Source organism: Bemisia tabaci, chromosome 8 (genome assembly GCF_918797505.1).
Source record: "Bemisia tabaci chromosome 8, PGI_BMITA_v3".
Taxonomy (NCBI): Eukaryota; Metazoa; Arthropoda; class Insecta; order Hemiptera; family Aleyrodidae; genus Bemisia; species Bemisia tabaci.
Window position 1 is genome coordinate 6,366,977 of NC_092800.1, and position 27,486 is coordinate 6,394,462.

The 27,486-nt window shown below is 40.8% G+C and overlaps 1 protein-coding gene across 3 annotated transcripts in view; it reads right to left on the minus strand.

The window, feature by feature from the left end:
* The window catches only part of LOC109038002 (Homeobox protein abdominal B), a 221,080-nt gene that overhangs the window by 71,004 nt on the left and 122,590 nt on the right, over positions 1 to 27,486 (minus strand). The gene's annotated exons all lie outside the window — the stretch shown is intronic.

Genomic DNA, 27,486 nt, shown 5'->3' on the forward strand with positions numbered 1-27,486 from the left:
AAAACAAAAATAATATAATGAGGTTGAAATCGTCCGCAGAAATCCCCTCAGTGACCTTCCGTGTGATTTGTTAGGCTAGACAGCAAAAGTTCACTGAGAGGATATTGTCTGACGAGATAATTAACTCGGTAAAAAGAGGTAGAAAATAAACTGCCATTCAACCAAACGCGGGGTGAAAATCGTAAAATACAAATTAATCTGAGCGTCAAAAAACTGAAATATGGTGATGAGAATTAAGTTTGTAATTAAGGAGTAGTATTGATGCGCATTTGTTTCCAAAAAATTGATGGAAAAAGAATTTCAAAAATGACAGATATGACATTCTCTTACCTCACGAAATCCCTTTAATTTTTAAATAAAATGTAATTCTATCGTGTGGGCTGAACTAAGAGGAGTGTAATTTGATAAACAAGAGGCGGGTTGGGGGTTTTTAACAGCCAATAGGATTTTCCTTAGGAAAAACCGTGAAAATCAAGTACCCCTAAGACGCAATGGACCACTAGACAAGGTTTGGAGTAGAATAAAACTACGTCACATATTTCCTCATCAAAATCTTACATAGAAAACCATTCACATTCACACTACGAGAAGTTTTGAAATCAACTCCTGAACGATAAACTCAAGTCTCTTGAATACAGATAAAATGAAAGTTCGATTCTACAAATGACGCCATTTGTATTCAGGGCCGGATTAAAGGGGTGGCCACATGGGCCGCGGCCCATGACGGCAAATCTAGGGGGTGGCAAATTTTGCAATTTTTTAAAATGTAGGGATAAAAAAAAATCGGATTTGGAAAAAAAAAAAAAAAAATACAAACGAGAAAAGGCTGCAAAATCTCTCTCAATTCCTGAGAGTATAGTAATTTCTAATTTTGTCGTCTTGCACTGATACAAGAAACAGCACCTTTAATTAGTCGAGTTGAGAGAGAAACCAAACACACAATTTGGCCTGGAACGGCGCGACTTAGGGAGAAATGATGACGAGGACTTGAAATGAAAAGAAGAAGCCCTCGGCGCGGCAATCGGCATGTAACACATATTAGCGCCTACAAGACTGCACGAATACTTCACGCATTGCATCAAACAAAGTGCGGTTATTGTGGTCAGCGTGAAACGGATAGCGCCTACAAGAATGCATGAATACTTCACGCGTTGCGCCAAATACAGTGCGGCCAGCGCGAAACGCATAGCGCCTACAAGACTGCGTGAATACTTCACGCATTGCGCCAAACACGGTGCGGTCGCGCGGCGCGGCGGCGGAAGTTAAAATCATTAGACCAAATTTTGTGTTTGTTCTTTCATAATTTTTTCGTTCATTTCTTATGAATGGAAGGCCTTGTCCATTAGAGATAGGTTTACGAAACTTGACTTTCGCGCAAAGTTCCGTGACCTTTTGCTTGTAGTGTTGACAGGGCTTTCCCAAAAAATGTGTTCAACACGAGTAAACGCGTCTTATGCACCCCTCCCCCGCTGGCACGTTCACTTGATGGTTTTTATTGATGTTTCAAAACGAATGAGAAGGAGGCGGCAAAATACAGGCGGCCCATGGGCGGCAAGTAGGAAAATCCGGCCCTGTTGTATTTCTGCCGTTCACCCAATGTTGAAAGAAAACACATCTTGTTCAGAATCTTATTTTCAGACTTCACGTTACGTGATTTGTTTTCCTCGTGAAATATTAAAAATAAAACACGTAGCTTAGTGCTTGCTAGTGGCCCATTATAGGTTGTTTCGCCGTGATGCATCCCAATCTTAAACGAAAATTCTCAGGCCATCGAAGGGCTCCTTGCTCGGTACAAGCACTGTCACAGTGATTCCTGGATGGCAAGCCCCCCCCCCCCTCCCCCAACCCCCTGAATGCCTCATGGTCACCTCGAAAGTCAACAAGTTTTCAAGAGTTTCATTTTTCAAAACAGGTAAAACAATCAATTTCCCATCGATAACGGAACATGGGCCCGAAGCATTCCACAAGTTTCACTCTCATCTCCACATTTAAAAATGAGAGTAACGCGCGATTTCGGACAGACTTCCAGTACCCGCGAGAGACCGCAGACTTCATTCATGAACGAGCACATCTTTTATTTCCATGCCCTAATGAGTCAAGTACCGACTTGACGCGACCCGAACAACCGCTGTAAAACGGCCACCGCGTGGCGGTGTCAAACAATAAAACCGAACTTAACAGCCCACCTATCATTACATCAGCGGCAATGACAATAAAAATGTAAGTAAACAAATAATATCAATGATGTGCCGCGGAACGGCGCTCGCCGGAACCGGGGTTGATTTGGACGTATTTCTATCAAACGGAACTAAGAGCATTAAGACATGAGCCCTGAGACCCATAAGAATAACATCGTAACAAGGCTCACGTCATAATGCACATAGTTCCGTTTGATAGAGATACGTCCATTTATCCCGCACGCTGGATCGGCGCTACCAACCTGCCGGCCGGCGGGAACGCAGGACTACCAACCCGACGCCGGCATCGTTCGGTGTTTTATGGAGCCCTGCTCGGGTCGCGGGGGTGGCGGAGGGTTTTATGGGCCGAATGCAACGGAACATGACGAACGCGTGCCCCGACGTGGAGCTAATGGTTTTATGGCTTCGTTAGAGGCGCGCCTGGTTTTAGCTCATGCAAAAATCCTCCGCCACTTCTGCCGCCGTAAGGGAAAACGCCGTATGGACATTTGGTAGTTGCCAAATTTCCTTCGATATAATGTTTATTTTCGAGGAAAGTTATGAATATTTTCCCTTTAAATTTTCAGAATCTTTAAATGAAATTGCGAACAAAATGATCTGAAAAATTGGGAGGAAAATATTCATAAGTTTACCAGGAAATTCGCGTTTTATCAAAGGGAATTTGGCAACGCCTGAAGGTTCAAACGGCGTTTTTCCTTAGCACGGCAGACTTGGGGAACTGCGTAGTGGCGAGGCGTGATGATCGATCATCGATTTCCCCATTTGAAGCTATGGTAAAGGATCGATAATCAAGGTGTACCCGGCCAACACCCTGTTTATCGATATTTCTCCATAGGTTTCAATGGCAGATCGATCGATAATAGATCGCAAAGTAAGCCACGCCACTGGAACTGGGCGAACTTGGCGTGGAGGTTAGCGTCTAGACTGAGACGTGCCGGAATTTCGGTGGGAATCAGCCTCAGGAATCGTATGGGAGGCCTTGATGAATCGATCGCAATTCGCTCTGCAAAAGAAAAAAAAATGAATTTCAGCGGCTCCGCCACGCTGAAGAGAACAAAATCATTCCAATGTTGCCATATCATCCTTTCCCGGACGGAGAAACGCAACTCCATTTCAATGTTCACGGGAAAAAAGAGTCAAGACTCTTAGAAACATCGACAAGAAAAAATACTCTTGATTCAAACAGATTTAAGCTTAAATCAAGAACCAAGCCTCTTAATTTGAGCAGATTTCCTTTTGATTTAAGCCTAAATCTGATTGAATCAAGAGTCCAGTTTCTTGTCAATGTTTTCAAGAGTCTGTACTCTAGATACAATTTATTTTTTTCCAGTGTTGCCAAATTTTCTATTTATCAGGAGAATCTTGGGCAATTAAGATTGAAAATTTCATGATGATTCCTCGGATTTCATGCGAAGATCAGAAAAATTTGGATAAAAATTACCGTTGTTTAAACTTGTAATAAAGTGAGCAGGGCCCTCTCACAGTTTTACTGTGGGGGCTTACCATGTCCCCTCCCTCATCGGAGATCGGTTTAAATTACTGTATTAATGCATTGTGAATTTTATTGTATAAATGCTTTAAGGCGTGTTGCTACTGCACTGAATTTGTGCATTGAACTAGTGGATTGAATTGTGTAATGTGCACTGATTTTATGCATTGAACTTATGTGTTGAATTGTGTAACGTGTACTGAATTTGTGAGCTCTGGCGGATATGCACTCTCGGAAAAGTCCGAGAGGCTTGGAGGAAAGAATTTGGTACCCGCACTCGGGCCGCCCCCCCCCCCCCCTGATTTTGCCGACTGAACTAGTTGCGGGGGAGGGGGAGGGCTCGAGTGCAGACGCGTGCTAATAAATAATTCAGCGGTCTTTTTAGATACCTGCCAATGAGTTTGTGCATCAGTACATTACCGATCAGGAAAATAATCCCGCGGCTGCTACCGAAAAAACCCTTCGTAGCACGAACAAGTGGATAGCGCACGAGTCGCGCCGAGGTTTAAGACGCGACGTACGAAACTCCTTCAATCCCAATCGACGCAACATTTTATTCACCTCTGCGCCGACATGTTCAAGGAGCTGAGATGTACCAAATTTAAAACAGTATCATTACGCCTGCTGACAGAATTTGTTTAAAAAGGTCTCAGTGAACCTGTAATGTGTTTGTACTCATGCAACTAACCACGATAAAGAAATGCGTCTCTGTCATTTAGGCTGCATTTTGTCGAAGCAAGCCCGAAACGTTGAATCGGTAAAATGAAAAGTGACGTTTACTAAAACATTAAACCTGTCATGCCTAAAATTAAATGAATACAATTTACGCTTAGATTATTAAAAAGACACAGAGCGCAACGATTAGAAAGGCAGCTGATGAATTTGACATGTTTAGGCTAAAAGGAACTATGTTACAAAAATCCTACGCACACGGTTCCTTTTACCACAAATACGTAGCACAAATCACCATGGGAGTGTACCAACTCAAACAAGCGCGATCCTACACAACAGAACATAAAGCTGATGATGGTCTGTAGTTACTTTAACAATACTTTTTAACCCACAAAGAGTGTGATGATGTAGTTCGAGTTCAAGTGCAGAGTCGTCACGTGTCGTCTGAAAAGTATTCCTTGTGGATACAGTACCACGCATTCGGAATTACTGAATGGTATTGTCAATGCAAAAATGGAGCGCGAGTCGTGGGATGTACACAAATAATACGTTCAATTACATGTATGAGAAAAGTCGATAACACTGGATCCAAACGAGACAGGTGCTTCAGAGATGGCTGGCGGTACACCGAAATGATTTACTACAGTGGCTGCTTCATTCGCGAAAAGCAAAACAAGCTTTATTAACTCCCGTTTTCTCTAAAGAGAAAATAAAAATCGTTCGATTCTTCCTGTTTTTAACGAACTCCTGAGAAATATAAGCGTCAGCCTCATTTACGTATCGATTCGCAAGGCTCTTGTAATGAAAGCTCTACTCCTTTTTCCATTGGTAGAAAATGATCTTGACAATGTTGTTCGTTTATGCTAAGTTCGCTGATTATATCAATAGTGCCACCGAGTACAATGTGCATTCGTAGCAACTTCATTAACTCGATAATAAGTAATTAATTCCCAGGAATACGGAGCATAAATCAGTGAGATGGGGGACTCTTCCAGGTGTAAAACCATAAATCAAACTTCTTATAAACAGCTTTGTCCGGGACTCATTCACATGATGTAAATGCCAAGCCAGTAATGACTACAAGTACACGTGCAATGGAGGATCCTTACATCGTCGCTGACAGGTCTCCTCGACAAACGCGGAAATTACATGCCGCGGATGATCTATTGACGAGGAATTCTTAATGTTTTAATAGGACAGTGTTCCGAGTTTGCTCATGGTTGCAAAGTTTGAGATAAATTATGATATCGTGGATTCGCGATGTTAGTGTCGCAGGCAGATAGTAAACTCCGGATTTTTGTCAAATGCCTACGCGGATATGGTTAAATATTCTTATTTAGACTGAACTTATGATTATTTTCCTAATTTCAGTCAAATAAATAATTCATTCCTCCTGTAGGAAAGAATTTTCGGTAAATATTGTTGAGAATAATCAAAATTTGTAGTCATGGTGATTTCTTTCTGCGCGCTTTATCTGAATATATTTTTGTTTCCCTCTATCCTTTATTTATTTCTACAAATATATGCATCATACATTAGGATTTTGAACGATTTTTAACTCCTGAACAAACATTCATCTTGAGATTATTAGCGTGTCATAATACATAATTTTTAAAGTTTTATCATGTAAACACATCAGAGGAATTCGAAAATGAAAGAACATGGAGAGTTCGTAGACTGGATGAGTTATTTTTCCGAAAATATTGGTAACTTGTCAGCTCCTCGCCGTAAGTTAACTAAATTTTATGAAAAGTCAAAATTTGACTATTTGCCTGGATATTTGGAGAAATGGCTAATTTTACTATATGTATTTGCCTGCGACACATAACGGCGGAGATGAACTCTCTCCTATGCTTAGCAGGCAGCTTGGGAAATAATTCAATAATTTTCATTACTATATGTTTAATCCGACTTTTTAAAGCTATACTGATGATGCCTTGTAATGTTTGAGATGCATCAAAATTAAAATTAGGTTTTTCATGCGTCAGATTTTATAATTTTAAACGTCACTCATATCAGTATGAACGTATTAGGTCTAGAAACTTATTTTGAGAATTCTGAGTTGACAACTGATTCATATGCCATGATTATGTTCATCTTTCATAATTGCTACATCGTTTCGGAGGGTAGAGGAACAAAGAAATTCACCACCAATCTCTGGTGGATTCTCTTCTTTCCCTGGAGATTTTACGTGTCTTCACGGAAAAAAAAACATTGCTGTAATACAGGACGACAGGAAGGTGGGCATTCTAGCAAAAAAAGCGAAATGCAGAAATCAAAAACCATTTTTTGCCATTTTAGCAAATATTTTTTTTTCCGTGTTGGTCAATCCAGGTTCATGGATATCCGAGGCACCATATGAAGGATACACAAGAGGCTCTTTAATTTGTTCCGTAAATAATCATACGCGGGAGAAGAAATTTCCACCCTAATATGATAACAAGTTATTGCAATGTAAAATTATAGATCGAATCGAAGAAAACATCTTATGCAAAGCGGCAACCGTGATTGAGTAACTCTGATTGAAGGATACACAGCTCGGGGCGCGGTCATAAAAATTATGCTGCAACGGACCGCTTGCTGAACCAAAACGTTTTTGCGAGATAAATTATGAGAGTGCATGACGGTGGATCACCATTATCGGACATTGAGAATGCAGGTTCGCACGGTTCTCAACTGTTTTTAAAATCCGTTTACGTGACGGTGAATCAGTTGCAGTGATAACATTACGGATACCTCCGCGACGCGCGACGCAGCTCTCTGAAAACTTCTGATTTCAGCATTCTGTTACGTACTTCTTCGCCGCATTTTCACGAAGAACACGATTTTTGCATTTAAAATTACTGAAAATCAACTCTAGCTAAGATACTTACTTTTTTATTTCACATTTCAGGGTGTCTAGTTTTCTTCCTTTGGAGAAATCCTGATTTTTGACTACCAAGTCCTGCTTTCATAATTTTACCAAATCCTGATTTTTTGCGGAGAAAAATTAAAATTTCTGCTTAAGCGTCTGCAAAATCATAAAAAAAATTAGAATCGGACAGCCGACTTTCTTCAAATCCTGATGAAATCGGGATTAAATCCTGATTGACCTAAAATCTTGATAGAATCGGGAAAATCCTGATGCTAGACATCCTATATTAGTGACAGGAAATTACGTTTGCCGGGTCACAAGATACGCAATACTCTACGTGATTTAAATCGCGCCTTCCAACGGTTCCGGGAGGCTGCTCAATCGAGAATTGTGCTTTTCCCACCCTTTTTTTTCCCAAGTATAAAAAATTTTCTGTAGCTGAGCCAATGCGTCATGGTCGAGATTGCCATATTTTCGTATCTTACAGACTGCCACGGTAACGATTAGTATGCGATTTGTCTCACGTAGACCGCTGCAATTTCATGAGCGGGAGGTTTGAGTTCACGCGTCAAGACACATTAAATATCTTGCTTAAGGGTTGATTTCAGTAATTTCAATTGCATCAAACGCCATACACTTATGCATGCAAAAGCCTCCTTGCCAAAAATAAAAGAACAATAAAAATAAATCCCAAAGCAGTAAGGGTATTTTCGGGGCTGATTTCCACGAGACGAATCTGCCTGGCCATCGAGCAAACGAGCGTTGGGTTTATTTTCATTTTCGGGGGGGTCCGAACCTTGGAAGGGCATTCAAATCGGACGGACCCGAACTTCCTTTGAGACGAAGAATCCTTTTGAGTCGCTGGAAACACATGGGGTCACCTTCCCTTTCGAGCCGGGGGTCATTAGCATAGCGGAGTCAAGGACCTTGGCGGGGTCGAAGCAAGGGATGCTGCCCCCTACCCTCGTCTCCCAACCCCCGAGCCACGGTCCTTTCTCTTTCAACTGATGAGCATAAATAAAATCAGTCGCACATGCAGCGCTGTGAAAGGGAGGCTTTGAAAGTGAGTCCGAGTCGGGGCATGTTTTCACAGAAATGATTTAAATATAAACACAGGCTGATCATTTCCCTAAACTGGAGTGGGAAAGTGCCTCGACGTTGGCTCACAAAAGGCTGGCAGGATCGCTGTTGCATAATTGAACGCCTAACACCGTTTTGCCTTTTGATTTCGTGAGACGCGGGTTTGCTCATTCGTGACTCATTAAGACTCCAGAAGCTAGAATTTAGTTCCATTGGAGTATTTGGGTGGATTTACCCGTTCGTGACTCATGGAGTTGGGAAGCAAAAGTTCAAATTCGATGAAGTATTTTTAAACATTATTCGGAGGAACACTGGAAAAAAACCACGTTGGATCTAGAGTCCAGACTCTAGAAAACATTGACAAGAAAAAATACGCTTGATTCAATCAGATTTAAGCTTAGATCCGATTGAATCAAGAGTATTTTTTCGAGTGGGTGTTTTTAAGAGTCTGGACTCTAGATCCAACGTGGTTTTTTTTTCCAGTGAATGGTACACGTCTAGTGGCGTAAGCGAGCCTCACCTGCAGACTGGATTTCTAGGCCCCCTCATTACTCCCCACACTGGATTACGAGATTTTTAAAACAAAATCTAGAAAATTCCAGTAGTTGACTGGACCCTTAGAGCCATGCCCCCCCGCCCCTTCGCAATGCGGGCCCTGCCCGCCCAACATTCACGCCACTGCACATGTTGAAGCATTTATTTCCATGTACATGTTTATTTTAAATAAAATTGTCCGACGCATCATTAAGGATGCGAGTGGTTGGTGCTCATAAAACTCGAGTCAAAGATTATTTTCAATATTATTCTCTCAATCACTTCTCATTGGGAAGAAATTCATGATTGTTTCTTTATTTTGTCTCCTTTCTTTTTGAATACTGAGTCAGGCAAAGAGTCATTTTGCCCCTCTCAGATCAAATCCATCACGATTACCGGAGTGACATACTATCTACCTACTGAACACACGTAATTTTTCTTTTTATTGTAACAAAATTTCATGAAATTTTTCGGTGTACGCGACCTGTATTCAAAAACTAGTGATTGCTGGTCAACGAAATGCAAATACAACTATTAATACTCCTGAGTGCCCAATTTTGCCTATACTGTACATTGAAGGCTATTCGGATGGCTTCCTCGAAAATTGTGTCTGTTACGGGCACCGAAAGATGTCTTCTACCGTACCGGAGGAATAGGAAGTGCGTCTCCGAGACTGTAAATACGTAAACCAAAAACACTTGCATCCTACTCTAGTGTGCTTGACCTAATTTTAAGTTCAAACGCCAAATAAACACTTCAAGAGCCTTGGTCGATGCAATTGGAATATAAAACTCATTGGCAAACGAGCGGAGGGGTTACGGAGTATTAACAAACTGCTATTTATGTCTGTCAACTACATTTGAGGTGACTGATAGTGAAGAAAACGAGTGAAACCCTCTTCTGCTCTCTGTTTGTAAATGTAGCATTGTAGCTTCAGCTTTCGCAGAGAGAATCTATCAACAAACTGTAATTATACGTTCGAGACGAATAAGTTTTAAATATTTATTTAAGGGCAAAACGTCTACTGAGGGTCCCATTATCACTTACGAATAGTGATGCTACTGATTTGATTTTAGCGCGTTTCGTGAAATATCATGAAAAATGACTAACGTCATCGGGTATCACACATCGGCGTGACCTGTTGACGAGAGGTAGGGCTGCGGTTTCGCTATTTATCCGATGCGAGTTACCTTGCGCGGATCTTCCGAATTACACTGGAAAAAAGAACACATTGGATCTATAGTCCAGACTCTTGAAAACATTGACAAGAAAAAGGACCCTGATTCAATCAGATTTAAACTTAAATTAAAAGGAAATCCGCTTAAATTAAGAGGCTTGGTTCTTGATTTAAGCTCAAATTTGATTGAATCAAGAGTATTTTTCTTGTGATGTTTTTAAGAGTCTGGATTCTAGATCCAATGTGTTTTTTTTTTCCAGGGTGGGTAAGGTAAGAGTCGGATCTAGTACCAACAGTTTATCACAGTTAAGCTCCTCAAAGACAAAATGAATAAATTCAAAAATACATAAAATTAATGAATAAAATACACTCAACCAGCCCGATATTGCTACATGGGTCTGACGGGAACTTCAACTTGAGCAAAAGAGAGGTTTGTTTCTGACCAAAAATAACTGACACATTTTAATGATCACATCGGAAAGATCTGTAGTTGAATCATGATGGCTCTGGGCGAAAAAGTTTGCTTTCTCCGGTATTTGATACTGGGACAACGCCGGACACCGCAGTGCGAATACAATTATTGATGCTCCCGAGTGGCCGTTTTTGCCTATATTGTCAGATGAAGGCGAACCTGGTGACTTTCTCGGAAACTGCGGATAACGCAAACGCCGAAAAATTTTCCATACTGCATGGCTGGCGTAAAGTGGCACGCTTTTGAGGCTCTGGATGCGCGAAAGTTACCTGCTCGATTGAAGAAAAAAAAACCCTAACGTGAATTACCAAGCTTAGGATCTAATTTAAGGGGAGCAACCAAGTAGAGAATGAAACAAGCGAGATTTTTTCGTACCCCTATCGTTAGAATTTTCCCACTCGATGATGCTCGAAAAACTGCCAAAAAAATGCTATTTTCAGACCCTATTTCCGAGATTTGTCACACCGAAGGCCCGATTTTAAAATTCATCCTTTCACGGCGATCGCATGAGACATCATACCAAAAAATCTATGAAGTTAGCAGGCACCGAATTTTTGTGTATTCCGCGCGTAGCCCTCTTACTATTCTTGCATCGAGGACCTCATGGAGCAAACGAAAACCAAGGTGGGAAAATGGGAAAAAGGCTTAAATACAACAATATAACACCCGAGACGTTTCGACTCAAAAACTGAGTCATTTTCAGTCGGAATAATACAAAAAAAAAATTTAAAATATCGATCATAAGACCTGAGACCTGAATGGTGGTGGCCAAGATCCGAGAAAAAACAAGTTTTTAAGTTATTATTGTATTATTCCGACTGAAAATGACTCAGTTAAGTCGAAACGTTTCGGGTGTTTTTTTGTTGCATTTTAGCCATGTTTCTGAGACCTACATGGTGGTGGCCAAAGATCCCAAAAAACCCAATTTCCTAGTTTTTATTGTATTATTCCGACTGAAAATGACTCAGTTTTAAGCCGAAACGTTCCGGGTGTTTTATTTTTTGCATTTTAGCCATGTTTCCCGCCCACTCTCTTATATTCCTCTTGTCACCATTGTCGCGGGCTGCTCCGGAAAAACTTGAATCTACGACCCGAAATGAGCTGTTCAAGGAATGAGAAGCTGGATGGTTACACGGAGCTACACGCCTCTTGGTTGCGCGATATTCCATCCATTTACAATAGCATAGGGCAACGTTGCTTGGCGTTCAAAACCAGAGAATGAGCGGCAAACGGCGTCTCAGAACGGGGGGGAGAGGGCGGCTGGTGGGAGCCCGAGGTTGGCTCCCCCGGATCCGCGGCCCCTCTCTTTCTAATTTTCTGGGTGCGTGGACGGGCGGAGGAGGGCATGTAGGGGGGAGGGGGGGCGAGGAGACCGAGAGGCATTCGCTCCGACTCCGACCGGCGAGGAAATAGCGAGGACTATTTTAGGAGTTGTTGAGCGAAACGTGAATACTGATTTCGTCGAAACACCCTCAAGAATGCCGCGCTGACCATCGGCCAATCCGCCCCACACTGGAGCGAATCAGTAGGAGAAGCGAGACAAAATCTGGAAACTTTTAAAGCTTATTAAAAAATATGAAACAAAAAAGTCTATGAGTGGTTCCATTAGTTGATTCGTGGAATTTCCTCTCAGAAACACCCCTTGAAATGGAATGGAGATGTTGCACGTGTGAAGAATTTGCGATTTGACTGACGATTCTTACATAAAAGTTTGCGAGAAACACGACGGTGCCACTGGTTTTCTCTGAAATCAACTCCCAAGCTCGAAAAAAGCTCTCAAGTTGAGGCCAAAATGGAGGGGATATCCCACGCTACCCTGAGAGTCTACCTCTATATCAAAACAAACTCTCCGTGCAAAGATAGGGAGCAAATACATTAGTAGGGTTGCCACTTTATTTGGGGACTCCAAAACTGAAAACACGGCATTACTGCTATTGCATTTGCTCCCTATCTTTGCACGGAGAGTTTTTTTTGATATAGAGGTAGACTCTCAGGGTAGCGTGGGATATCCCCTCCATTTTGGCCTCAACTTGAGAGCTTTTTTCGAGCTTGGGAGTTGATTTCAGAGAAAACCAGTGGGCACCATCGTGTTTCTCGCGAACTTTTACGTAAGAATCAGCAGTCAAATCGCAAATTCCTCACACATGCAACATCTCTATTTCTGACGAAATGTAACATTAAAATTTGATATTTTAGCCAAAAAATCCATGTCCGACCTCTTCGTTTGGCTCGTACCACTGTGCGCCCGAGTGTTGATTCGCGAAACCCGTGGAGGCGCATATTTGCACGCAAAATGGAGAGCGCTTTTCGGCGCGGCGTGTCAGCGCGATGCTCCACTCGCTGATGTGCGTCCTTTGTTCTCGGTTCGCGCTGCGAGGCGATTCGTCGGTCGGTTGGCGAAATAAAATGGCGCACCCCGCTGCACTGGAGAAAATTCATTTTCAAGACCCCGAATGAATTGACGATCTGAGGAATGTCATCGGGTCAGACATGAGTTAAAGTCATTTATCGCCTAATGATATAACACGATAACACGGGGATACACGATATAAAATTTTGCGGCATTGTCCGCGCCTCCAGAATTTAAGCGGCAGGAGCAGAGATTTGCAGTCCCTACTACCGAAATTCGGCAAAATCATCGAATGTTTGGCAGATTCTAACGAGGATTCGGATGTTCTTCCGAACTTCGTCAGCCGGGACCGCAAATCTCGGCTCCAGCTGCTAAAATTAGCGGGGTGCGGATATTGCCGCAAAATTTTATACCGTTTGGATCAAATAAAATTCGCCTGATTGAGACAGGAAAATACTGGAAGGACCATTTTGATACGAAATTTTAAGCAAGCTAGGTGACGATTGTCACACCAATTTCTCGAATCTTAGGACATTATAAATTATAGTCCAACGAACGTCCAAAATCTGAAATACCATGTAGCTACATCCGCAATTCTATCTACTGGGGGATTAATCCAAAATATAAAAAGTCTGAATGACAAGGAACTGCTGGTGCAGAGTAAGTATCAATATTTATGAGGTATATGAGGTTATGAAGTATCAATATTATTATTTACCAATAAGTGTGCAATATAATATCAGTTTTAAGAGGCGATTCTGCAGAACACTCTTTCAAACAGAGCAATAACCAGAGAAAATGTGTACGGCACCATTATTTTGGAAGAGATAATCAAAATTGAAAACATGTCGAACGTCCAAGATCTACAATACCATGTAGCTACATCTTCATTTCTAGCTGCTGTGGGAATAATCCAAAATATGAAAAGCCGGAATGACAAGGGACTGCTGGTGCATAGTAAGTATCAATAGAATAATAAGAGTTAATATCTTTAAATTCCAAAATTTCAGGCTGCAGGCACCTGACGTTTCTGATAAGGGTTGAGAAAGTTTTGCATTGGTCTAATGAGAATATTTGCGGTTATATTATTGTAGGATATTGTAGTTTTTATTATTTTTTATTTTGGCTCCAGGACAAGAGCGACAGGTTCGAGAGTTGTTTGTCAGGTGGTAACTTAGATATGAGGGCGAAATTCTAATCATAAACCTGTGAATGACACATTATGATAAAAAGAAAAAAGGGAAAGAAAACAGGGAAAAGAAACAGGTTCTTAGGAAAGTGTGAATGAAGTTCCGAATTGAAGCTGCCCTCAAGGAAGTTTAAAGCTTGCAGCAATTCTGAAGTGCATTATTATCAATCCAACACTTACTCAGCTCATGTTTCTGTGTTAATTTACCCTAAACTGCGCTCAAGTAAAATTTTTATTTTTAGGACCTCGAAATGTATAACTTCTCGCTGGGCATTTAAAATCAATCCTTTTAAGTATTTATTTACTTGTAGTTTTTCAGAGACAATTAATTGATTTATCAACGTTTCTTTTTTGTGTGCTTTATAGGTTTGAAGATAAGAAGTTATAAAAAATGTTTGAAAATCATCATAAAAGCTCCATGGAAGTGCTATGGAGTGGTTGATTTTCTGCTCCTGAACAGTAGAACCGTTGAAATGTTCATCAATTGAAACAGGCCGTAATGTTATTTTAGTACTTAATCATTTCATTACAGCTTTGGAAATGCAGAAGTCGCTTTAAAAAACCGCGCAACGTAAATTACATAAAGTCTACGAACAGTAAAGTACATTGGTTTTCCATGTAAAACAAAAAAATACACAAGAAAGGGTTTGAAAAGTCGCAATTGAACCACGTTTAATTCAACTTTCACCGTCGAAATTTAGAAATAAATGACTAGTTCTAAGTTGATTGAGTATTCATCCGACAAAGGAATCCCGAAGAAGTGGCAACGCAGCACGATAGGACAAGCGAGTGAACACCAAAAAACCCTTAACAAAAAGTGACCCAAAAAGGCAATATTTTATTTCTCCGCGTTGTTTGGAAGGAAAGGATACCGCGATCCTATTTGACTCAACACGGGTTAGCTGTAACGGAGCTGGTTTGCGTTTACACGGCGAACCATTGTCCGAACGCCGCTCCGGTCAAAACAAGGCCGGGGCCTGAATAATTAGGCCTTGCGCAAGGGCTCGAGTGAAAGTGATGCAACCCTTGACTGATCGCAAGGTCAACTCGGGGTTGAACGGGACTCGATATTCAAAATCCCGTCAGTCTTCGGTGAAAATCGAAAGAGTTCAACCGGTACGGTATGTGTAGTTCCACCCTCTGTTTCAACCCTTAAATCGTTCGTGCACGTGGTTTACGGAAAAAATTATTATCTCCCTAAAGTTCGATGCAATCGGCAGATATGACGTTATTACGGAAGTTTGCGAGGGTTCTGGACCAAACGTAGTTCTCGACTATATTTACCGTGTGATTTAGAAGTCTTCAAGTGTGTCAGGCGAACAGCTTTGGTCGAAATCAGTCTAACTGCATCATGCGTAGCTTCATTTTGGGACTCCTCGCTTTTTAGCAATTAACGGGGCAATTTTTGGCGATGATATTTGGAGACGGAATTCCTCACAATCTGGTGAAAGCTCAGGGGAAATTTCAAAAATCATTTATTGCGTCGTTGTCAGGTGTAACAAATTATTCTTTAAAAGAAAAGTAAGTGACGAAAAAGACGGATAGGCTGATTCCGGGTGGAGCCAATATGTTGTTTATTTGATCATAAATTCGAATTTTTGAGATGGGAAAGTGTAAGCCAGAGAAATGCAGGCGAGTTTCAAGAGAGTGGAAATAGTATGAAAAGTGGAAATTTTCGGAAATTAACTTCAACTTACTGACGATTGTGCTTGTGGTGTGATTTGCTGTAGCAAGGATGTTACGCTCGACTTGGAACTTCCAAAATTGATTTCTTCTAAACGATAAGGTCAGTGATTACTTCACTTCGATACTACTTTCCTTGAATTGCGTCATTCTGTCGAATGGATTACTCGAAAATATTTCAACTAAATTTGGCGTCAAGAAGAAGTGTAAAACCAGAGGCTAACTGAAGAAAAAATGGTGCATTCTAAATTAGAGGTCGTCTATTCTTTTGCCGACATTATTGCAGGAGTGCATAGTGTGGAAAGTAAGGTATTCGGTGAGAGATAAAATATGGAAACACAATCATGAAGTGCCAGAGTTTGTTCGCGCTTTTCTATGAATTTCATTAATATTAACTCAAACATGACTCTGATCTTTTTCTCGCTGCTCGAAAAATCGTCGGCAAAATAGTAAATTATTGTGTGACGTGTTGAAAGCTAAACCAAAATTAAGGAGACACATGATGAGCTCCCTCCCAGCAGAACAAGTAACTCAGAACTTTCCGTTTTCGACAAAAAATAGAACTTAGCTAACGTAGGAATAGCTTAGAAAACTAACTAAAGAACACAAGAAAACATTTAATCAAGGCTAAATCAACAAAACGCAAAGCCTGGGACGTTTTGGCTGGTTTCAAACCCTTTCACGACTAGGATACAAAAAAACAAAAAAAAAATGATTAAAATAAAAATTATTATAATTATTTACATAATTTTGTTTCCTGGTCGAGGAGAGGGTTGAAACCACCCTAAAAGTCCCAAGCATAGTGTAGTGTTGTTTTAGCCCCGATTACCTGTTTTCTTGTGTTTTTGGTTGAAATATGCGGGTTATTTAGGTGTATCTTTGTAGTTAGAAAACTAATTGCACTTTTTCCAATATATTGGTGATTGAGAAGGTGGAGAATGGTGCTGGGTCCACACCGTTTCGCACGGAGAATATAGCCAAGTTCCAAAAATGTTTCAATTAGAGTCAAAAAATGTATTTGCTCTAATGAGACTGACCAGCTCTATTTCTCCACCTTATTACGTACGGTTCGGGCCATTTATTAGTGTTCTTTCTCGTTAATGATTAAGTTGAGAGGAAAAAATAGGTTAAACATGTTTTGATTCCTATGCAAAAAGCTGTTTTTCATATCAGGCAAACGCTGCGTGCAGAAAAGCTATGAGATGTAAAATTCGATTCCAAGTAGACCTGAATGGACCTCGTAAGATAAGAAAAAAATTGAGAATTTGGCAATCTGGGCGGGTTGACATCAATATAAAAACCGAAAAAATTTCGCGGCCGGAATTTGGCAACTCGGTTGATCTAAAACTGTCAATTATTGCTTGGTCAGCGGCAAAAGCGCGTCAATGATCATGTCGCGGCTGCGTCCCGGTTCTCGAGGAAGTCCCCAAAAAAGACACGTCCGAAATTTAACGGCAAATGACACGCTCGATCGCTAACGAGAGCCGTTGTTAAATTATTTTATCGCCCCGTGTGGGTGTAAATTTGCGAGTCAGTTGCCTCGACCCCATTCAAACTTTTAATTGGGCACTTAATTAAGAAAAAAGTCGGAGCACCTGTTCAGCGACATTCAAGTCGAAGATGTCCCGGCGTTCACCGATAGTGGCTTCTCTAGCCAGAGATTACGATGATTTGCTCATCCAAAAAAAAAACCATGTACCGAAGAAAAAATATAGCTGAATTTGCAAAAGTTAGGGGGAATCCAATGACTACCTTCAAATCTGTCAAAATTATGGGATGATTTCCTTGAACCTGCGGACTGATTAATTAAATTGATAGAAAAAGCAATAGACAAGTAAGACAAACGGAAAATAAAGCGATCCTATTGATGGGGAGCGGGTGGTTGCAAGTGGACAAAGGAGGTAAGTAATAGACTAACTACCGCCAACCCACGAGGGACTCTGTAGTTAGTATACATCATTTTCCCCCTTATGCTATAATAACCACCCGTTTCAACCAATAAGATCGTTCATGTTCCCTATGTCTTCTTTGTCCATATAGCTTTGTCTATCAATTTTAATAAACAGCCCGCTGCACTGACAAATCATTGTAATTTCTTGCAAGCATATAGAGACCGCGTAAACGCAGGATGCTACATTTAGACTTAAATTGATCTGGCTTTGGAAAGCGAAGACATTTCCAGTTTTGACCTTATGAATGTTGAAAAGCTAATTTATGTCTCACATAGATGGAGAGCAAAAGCTTGCCGCATCTTTCAATAAGCCGGAGAGCAAATCCCTGCATCCCTTTTTGAGAGGGAGAGCAAAAGCTCCCTGCATCCCTACTTGAGACGGAGAGCAAAAGCTCACTTCATCTCTTCTTCAGACGAAGAGCAAAAGCTCACTGCATCTATATTTTCGAAGTAACGGAAGGCAAAAGCCTACTGCGTTACTTTTCGAGACGGAGAGCGAAATCTCACTGCATCTCTACTTAAATCACGTCGGGGTCACCAAAATGTTGAATCAAATAACGACATTGAAATCGCTAGGAAATGTTGGATTATTATTTATGATCATCACATGTTGACAGTGTAGAACAGAATCAAAACTGAAATTATATTCATCTAACCTAGAAGTAATTACTATTAGCTGTTTTGGCTTTATGATCACAAAATCTTCGGCAAAGATTCCGATTTACCCAATGGTTCTAACCCGAAGTTTTGGTTCCTTGATGATACCCTGATTTCCGATGGGAGACATCATAATGAAAGAGGAGTTCTGCAAAAGTGCAAGTACAATCCGAGGAATTTGCCGTCATATTAAGGGGAGTCTTCGATGAAACTCAATCACTGAGTCTTAGCAGATTCCATCAGCGTCGGTTTATTTGTGTAGCGTATTTTTTTGGCAATACTTCCGACGTGGCTGCGTACCTACACAGCTTAAAATAAACCTGAGCAACATAAACTTGGCATTAGCAACTGATGTCTGAATCCCGAAAGTGCAGCAAACATCTTGCTCCCTCGACGGGGGAACCGTGTTTTCATTCCTACGTAGCTACCTTTTTCTTTTATTTTTTTTCGTCATATTTAAAATATTCACCGCCTAAGATCCGTCTTCTTTCGCGCGCGACTCGTGGGTGGGACACTCTCGCGGCCAAGAACTAAATGGTTCATTAGTATATAAGTGGTTTTAGAAGCGTTCAACTTTATTTTAAGGTGTTTTAATACGCACTAAAACCGTTTAATGGCTTCTTGTCATCTAGTGACATGTTTTTTCTCTCTCGTGGATCTAAGACGCCTCCGTATGGATTGTCGGTTTTCTTAGAGCACGCCTAGACGTTAGACATATTAACGCCCATCAGAGTTGTTTAGAGATGCTTGTACTTCAGGGTTTTACCGATTTAGTACAGAAAAATAACTTAGATCTGTAGAATCAATTCGAATTTGTGGCATATTTTTTATTTGGTTGATAAAATTTCAAGAGAAGAATGTACCCATGAAATATCTCGATACGAGTACACTGGAAACTTCAGAAAGTAGTAGAGTGCATAAATCATGCAGTCCACTCATAAAACAGTCAGAAAAAGAGGAAATAAAGACAAATAACATTACTTGTTCGACTTGGATCATAAATACCCGTCTATCAGGAGAAAAAGTTGTTGATTACTTAATTATAATTCATAACGGTCGATTATCTCAAATATGTAACGAGAGAAAAAAACAAATTAGTCTAAGGCATTAAAATTAGTGTTTAACTAACGCAACGATGTTCAATAAAATTTTCAGCAAGTATAAAATAAAACTGCTTTGCTTTAAAAAATGCATAAGTGTCAATCATCATTTTCCAGAGTAAGATTGAATTAGACATTACAAAGAGTAGGATGAAAACATGGAAAATCTAAAAATGAAATATTTAATTAATCTTTGCTCGAGCAAGAATAAGGAAAAGTTATGCGTATATTCGGGATTCATCTAGTAAGGTATATTTTTACTCGGCTAGAAACATGCTGCAACATAGGCTTGCTTAAAAAATTAAATGAGAGCGGATTTAGGCCAAAAGCTGAGTGGACGGGAAAAAAAATTGTTGGAATGAATGGGTCAGTTGTATTGATGTGAAAAGCTTTTGAGCAACAGAATACGACGTGGAAATACTGCTACTTGTAAGGGTCATAAGGTAAACATTAGAATAATACAAATTTTACATCGGATGGGTACCTACTCTACACTGTAACAAAAAAACCATATTGGATCTAGAGTCGAGACTCTTGAAAACATTGACAAGAAAAAATACTCTTGATTCAATCGCATTTTTGCATGAATCAAAACGAAATCCGCTTAAATTAAGAGGCTTGGTTCTTGATTTAAGCTAGATTCTGAATGAATCAAGAGTACTTTTTCATGTCGATGTTTTTAAGAGTCTGGACTCAAGATCCAATGTGTTTTTTTTTTCCAGTGTAAGCATTATTTTGAGTCAGTCCCCCTAGCCGAATGCAACTGGGAATTCGCGAGAAACCGGATTTTCTGATTCGACGAATGAAGAAGGAGTGCTGCTAGCAGAAAAACGAAATACATTCGAAAAATAAATAAAAAAATGAATAACCAAGAAAAGCACACAGGTAAACCACCGACAAAGTGGTTTCTGAACTCGTTTGGAGGAGTGCCACGATGGAGAACTATGAAAAACTCGTAGGACGGTTCTTCGACTCATTTGATTCACCGAGACATCCTTCGGCTAAGTTTTCCTCGAACGAGAACTTGAAATTCGATAACATCACGGAATGAATTGGCCATTCATTCAGATTTATTCCACCGGCGTTGCCGATTCGAAAGCACCGCGTCGAAATTCCCCCGAAAATCCAACAGAAAATAGTGAATTCCGCGGGAGTTCCGACAACACCGCATACGGATCGCCGCCGACGGAACAGCTTTCCTCCATTACTCGCGGGGCGCGGATCGGCGATTTGTCGATCGCTTACATTTGAATTACTCTCATTCCGGAGGCGGCGCGGGAGATTTACATAATTCGTGAATCTCTATTCAAAATGTCGGAGTAAAAAGCCGGCTCCGTGGGAGCCATTTCTATGCAAAGCGAGCTTCCTCGAGTGATGGAGGGAAATATTATATTCTCGGACACAAATTCACTTTTCCATATAAGTGATTTTAGGAGCGTCATTTTTATTGCGCCGGTCAACAGTGTTGGCTGTCAAATTCGATATTATCATCCCACTTTTTTCGTTTTCCTTTGGTTTTCCTCCTTCTCGGTCGCTCTCTACTGTTCTGCTCGTTTACTTCGTGTCTCGACCGGTGGCGCGGTGTGAATGATCGATAAATCTCCATTTGAAGCTATGGAAAAGAATCGATTATTAAGGTGTTCGATGCGAACACCTTATTTATCGATCCTTTCCCGTAGGTTTGCATGACGGATCAATCGATAAATCGCAAAGCAAGCCACGCAACGCCACTGATCTCGACGATTTCCTCCATCCATGAGTGATGCACTTGTTTAGGTTTGGCGATATAAAAATGTAAGAGTAGTCGGGTGAGATAAGTTTTTATCCTCCATTTTTCCCTGATGAAGACACTGCTACTTACTAATAAATACTCTTATGTAGGTTCGTGCTTTCTAATTCTACATGTCAGTTTAACTATTCGGTTAAAAATTCATGTAAAGATTTACGAGTTGAGAAAACGTCAATCATTACATTCTCGAATGGACTATCAACAGCGACATAGAGTCATCTTGGATTATACATTCTTACTTATACTTGAGGCGTCTACAACCAAAACTAGCGATATCCATTGCCCTGTCTAGAAATGGTGCAAATATATTCATTTCCTGCGGGGGGAGCAACCACAACTTCTGGGTGTTTTTAACATTTTTCAGAATTTCATAGCTCAATAAGGAATAATTCACAAGAAAACATGAACATGGAGTATACCTCGTTCTTCCAAACATAAAAAATTGGTCCAAGACGCAACACATCATCTTAATTTCAAAATGTTATTTACGTTAAATCGTGTGTACGACATGTCCATTTCAAGGGGAATAATGTCCCCAACATTACTAATTCCGGGTGGGGCCGCTGGGCCCCATATCCAATTGTAGGAGTGAACAGATGCAACATAAAAATATATTTTAAAAAAGATATCTGGTGAGCATGCAATTTTCTGTGAACGCAATGCACTCCCAAGGAGCTGCACTATAGAAAGTGAGGCTCAGAAAGCTCGAAATAAAAATCGAGTGTGATGACATAGAGGATACATGCTTAAAAGTTACAACCAGCTGCTCACAAGATACTATTCCGGAGATATGCGTATGCGATTTAAAAATGCATCGAAAAGTCTAGAATAATAGCTAGAGATCTGCTGCAATCATTCTGTGACTTGGCAGGAGCGAAACCACTCGATTGAGCACGGCTGAGTCTGAAAGAAAAAAAATCTGGTCGCTCACCGTTGGTGGAAATATTTCGAATAAACAATGACTATTGAATATTTCTGTTAAGTCACGATTTATCCGCGGGTATTAGTCTATTGTTATGGGCAGTGGATTTCAAACAACAGCGCCTCTGAGTTACGCAATGCGCCGGACTGCCGTGCTAAGGAATAACGCCGTATGATCATTCGGATTTTTGTCAAATTTCCTCTCAGAAAATATTACTTTTCGATGAAAGTAAAGTGATGTACGCTTGTCTTGAAATTTAGATTTTTCAGATGAAAATACGAACGAAATTCTCTGAAAAATCGAAAGACTAATATTTATAAATTTTCACGACAATTCGTGATTTATCCAAGGGAATCAGGCAATGTCTGAAGGCTCATACGGCGTTTTCCCTTAGCACGGCGTTAGAGGTGTAGCAACAGGTTTTCGTCCGAGCTATGCAAGTTGGGAATATACTTTTAACATAACCGAGCCGAATGCTGCTGCGTTACGATAGTATCAGAGACAGAGCTAAGCGAGGTTAATTTATGTGAGGACATGAGGTGGATTCATTTGGTACCGTCTTAATGAATTTCCGAGGAGGGTTCTGAGGCTTCCTCTAGAGTGCTTCTTCCGCCCCCACGCTAATGATACGATTTCATTCAACGGATCCAGCAAAGATGGCGATGCCGAAATGAAAACAAGACGTTTCCAGTATGCACGAAGGAGAGCACAGCCGCAGGGAAAACGAGGGGTGTTGATCTATTTATGTTTCCTCCCCAAAAAGTCAGTATCCCGTAATAGATTTCTGGCACTGTTGTTAGCCAAGCACAAAGCAGACGTCTGATTATCAGCTTTGTCGCGAATCCAACGCTGGGCTACTGAAATTCCTATTGTGCAAGACATTACACGGTACCATTCTATGTGCCCATGGCATCCTGGTAGGTTAGGGGCATTTGAATACGAGTAAAAATATGGAATGGTAGGAAATAAACCAAACGAAACGTGGCAACCAAAAGCAAGGATTTGACATTTGCCTCATGAATGTATCTCTATTTTCGTGTGCCGATACGTAAATAGCGACAGCCGTTACGAAAACAATAAAGGTATCAAACATGTTTCCGATGAGCAAGGCGAAATATAAATAAAATAAAATACATTTAAAGAGCCATATCCTTGCAATTAATATTTAATTAATTAACAAAACTTACATTTTAGCTACAGATAGGCTATGCCCGAAAGACGTCTTTAGTTAAAATGTAAGTTTGTTAAAGAATTAAATAATAGTTGCAAGGTTGTGGCTCTTCAAGTTTATTTCATTTGCATCATTTTCATTATAACCATTTTATCATAAGTGAGATAATAAGAATTAATAAATCAATGAGAATTTCGGTTAACATTTCTATGACCTTTAAACAGGTGATGAGAAATTATATTTCCCGTACAGTCGCAATAATTTTCCATGCCTAACTATTAATAATAATCCTTTCTGCCATTAACTTATCGTTATTATCTTCAGATAGTCTTTGAACTACACGCTTGGGAAGTTAAGATTGTACTAGTAATGGAGGACTGCCAAGACCCTTGTTTGATTATCGGTAGGAAAAATAAAAGACTTCGAATTACCACATTTGTTGATCGTGAAATGAGAGTTGAACTTGAGATATTTATAAATGCTTGCAAGAAGTATTACTGATACGATATGTGAGAAGAAGAGAAAAATGGGCGAGAAATGATAAAGGCAAGCCTAAAACATTTAATTTGACGGCAACGAGCGATGTGGAATGAGGGGAGAGGGGGCATGTTAATTAAGCGGGAAGGAGGAATAATGGACAATTACCCAAGTGGAGTGACGCAAAGAGAAACGGAATAACTATAGGCAAAAAGAAACCGGTAAATGGTTAATTAGTTGGTGTTCTGAAAGGTTGATTGAAAAGCGCGATAAGATGTGTTTGTGGACTGGTACAAGAATGGAAACAGCGTATGAAACTATTACGCGCCTTAAAAATTAGCTGCCTTGTTTCATGCAAGTTTACACGAGGATATAACATCGAGAAAATGAAATTGATGCTGAGGCTTGGCTCAGAATACAGAGAGGGAAGGTGCTATGCGGTACCATACAGGATAAACATACGGGCTAGGCTGAAATGAGAGAAGCTAATCGCCTATGATCACTTACAAAATAATGAAATGAAGTGCCAAAAAGCTCAAACATAACTAACTTACATATTCTTGCGATGATCACCATAGTAATTCGTACGAACTCTCAGTAGCCGACCTCAACCGTTGTAACTGACCAGGTAGGTAACTATTCAAACTCTACTGCTGCCGATTTGCATAACCGGCAAAATGAAGGCGTTTTGCTGGCTGGCCGTCTTTTTCCGATGTATTTGCTTCTTCGATGTATTCGCCGCGTAATGATGGTATTTATTCAGTCTGTTATTCACGAAGAGGCACTTTCTTGACTAGAAAACTGCAGGATTGATCATGTTTACTTTGATAGTAAATTAGTAGCTCTGGACTGCACTACATGGCAAAGTGAAGCTTCATTTGGCCACCTCATGGAGTTGTGAGGCTGAATTTGGTTCCGGTTTGTGAATTGCGATCTACGACTCATTCTTTCATCAAAATAGGTGGACCGTAACTGCTTAAATTCAGGATCCTTTACATTAGAGAAATTGAAAACACTGCATAATTTTTACAATGATGCATCTTTAATGAGATTCCTACGAGAACGGGCGCGATAATGTTGAGACATTCACTCAGCGAGTAAAAGTTAACAGCGATGATTCGGTTAAATCTTAATCAGATGCAACCGATTTTAAATGAAACATGGTCAGCCCTGCTATTTCCTAGCTGATAAATGTATTATTTTATCATTTACATTATTTTCAACCATCTATGAGACACTTTTTTGCGATTAACGATCGTTACATGACCTCACTTGCTGATGACGCTCTGCGAAATTTTGTTCAGAAAAATCCGATTTCCTAGAGTTTCATTGGACCACATTTAAAAACTTATAGCGCGTTAGAAAGCTCAGAATAATGTCTTTCCATAATTTAGTTTTCGTCAGTCTTAGTTTCGGCAATATCCGATGGCTAAACTTACTTTCTGGACGACCTTCGAACTTTACGGCAGCTGAGTACTTTTAAACAGCATGGTATCTACAGAATTCTGTCCTTAAGAAACACCATCATTTTACCTATCCTTTCCGCCAGTGGTTTACTCGGGTCACCACGGCAACTTACAAACCTATACCGGAAATCCGGGATGCAGAGGGCGGGCTGAACTATTTCGAGCCCCTGCAGCCGACAGACACGCAACCGGCATTGCAGACCGGACTTTTTCGGAGGCGCGCGGAGTTCGTACTTTGTAAACGAAACTATATCGTAAATCAGACATCGTTACCGGGAGTATGACCGGTAAAATTCCTCGGGAGATGTAAGCACTTGAGCGCGGCGCTGTCGCCGTTTCGCCACTCCGAACCCGACGGACCCCCGACACTCCTCCGCGACTCCGCGAAAAAACGGCGACCGGGCGGGAACGAGAGCAGGGAGCGGAGAAAGAAAACGAAATCGCGATGTAGCCATTAAGATTTAATGCCCCGTATTCTTTTACACGCTCCCATAATGACTTTACGGTCCTCTTAAATTATTTTACGCCGAGCCTCACTTTCCATTGTCACCGGGAGTCCCTTGTCGTTCGCGCCGTCTGTTACGAACGATTTTTTTGCACGCGCGAAAGGCAGAAAAGAAGAAAAAACCCGCCGTTTCTGGATCGAAAAACCCGCGTTCCGGAGTCCGAGATTCTCAGGCCGGAAAAGGACCGTCGGCCGGCGATCCGACCTTGCTTGAATAAATTACGAGAATTGTTCTATCAACAGCTATCGTTTTATTACACCTTGTTACCACCTCGCACGCACGGCGCCGGCAGTGGCGTGGCGTACTTTGCGATACATCGCTTAATCTGTCATTTAAACCTATGGAAAATGATCGATAAACAGGGTGTTCGCACCGCAAACCCTCATAATCGATTCTTTACCATAGCTTCAAACGGGGAAATATCGATTATCAAATATTCACGCCTCGCCACTGAGCACCGGTTTATTGAGTGTAAGAAATAACCCCAATTTTGAGACAGCGGCAAACGCGCTTGGCGATTTAATTAAGGAGCGATTAATAAATTATGGTGCTCTAAATTAGAGATCCTGACCGCTATTTGATTTATTTCCCAGACGAAGTCAGTCAATAAACGTAGACAACTGTACTGGTCCGCGGGAGGCCAACTTTTATCTAACCGTGGTGGTGCAAGCGTGCTTTTTTGTTCGATAGGTCAGTGGATCGTACGCAGGAATCGATTTTTTATCCCCAAGTGATTAATTTGTTTCGAACATGGTCCAAAACAACTTAATTAGACCCTGAATGCTGTTTCCTGGGTTGAAGTGGCGTCGAGTTCGTTAAGCACTTTTTACAGCAATCTCTATGGATTTTGGCACTGTAAAATATTCTCGTGTAAAAAACAAAAAAACATACAGGCAAGGCTTGCGCCACATCTTCCTTGGAATACATTGGAGTCTGTTTACAAAAATGGAGGTAATATGTGAAATTATCGTCTCATGAAGGATTCTACACGATCTACAAGAAGTCCTCACGGAGTAGAGTATCAGGGGTTATCCCCAAAAATCGTGATACTATCCCAATTTGATGATGATATGGACAAATCCAATTAATTATGATAATGTACCCGAGTAAATTAGGCTACTACCCCAAATATTGCGCTACTGCCGCAATCAATTGGAAATGTCCATATCATCATCAATTTGGGATGGTATTACCATTAACGGTGACCACTGACACATTATTTCGGTGAAGACTTTCTGACCTTGCGTGATAAACGTCAACAGAAACACGAATAACGCTGACTAAAATCTAGTGCTCATTACTAGATTTTCTGGGGATTAGATATTATGTCCGGAATCCATTGACCAGTAAAAGTCATTTCCATCGCTGTAGAGGGGATGACAAACTGAGTCAACCATATGGGAGATGGGTTCTAAAATGGGATCGTGCGAAGGAAAATTTTTCAAAGGAAGATACAATGGGTAAACAGCCTATTATCGAACACTGGTCCAACAATTAATATTGACGAAAACACCTTCTAGAACCCATCATATATAAACCTGGCTGAATCTGTCATCCCCCTTGGGGCGTTGAACGGCGAACTAGGTAAAAGAAATAGTTCTTTCAAAAATTACGACCGAAACAGGCAAGTGCAAGTGTCCGAAGTGTGCAGCGTGCCGTCCCGATATATTTCTTGGATTTTGACAGCGGACTCAAAACATCTCAAAACCCGTGTTCCTTAGGGAGAGGGCGGGGGGGGGGGGGGGGGGG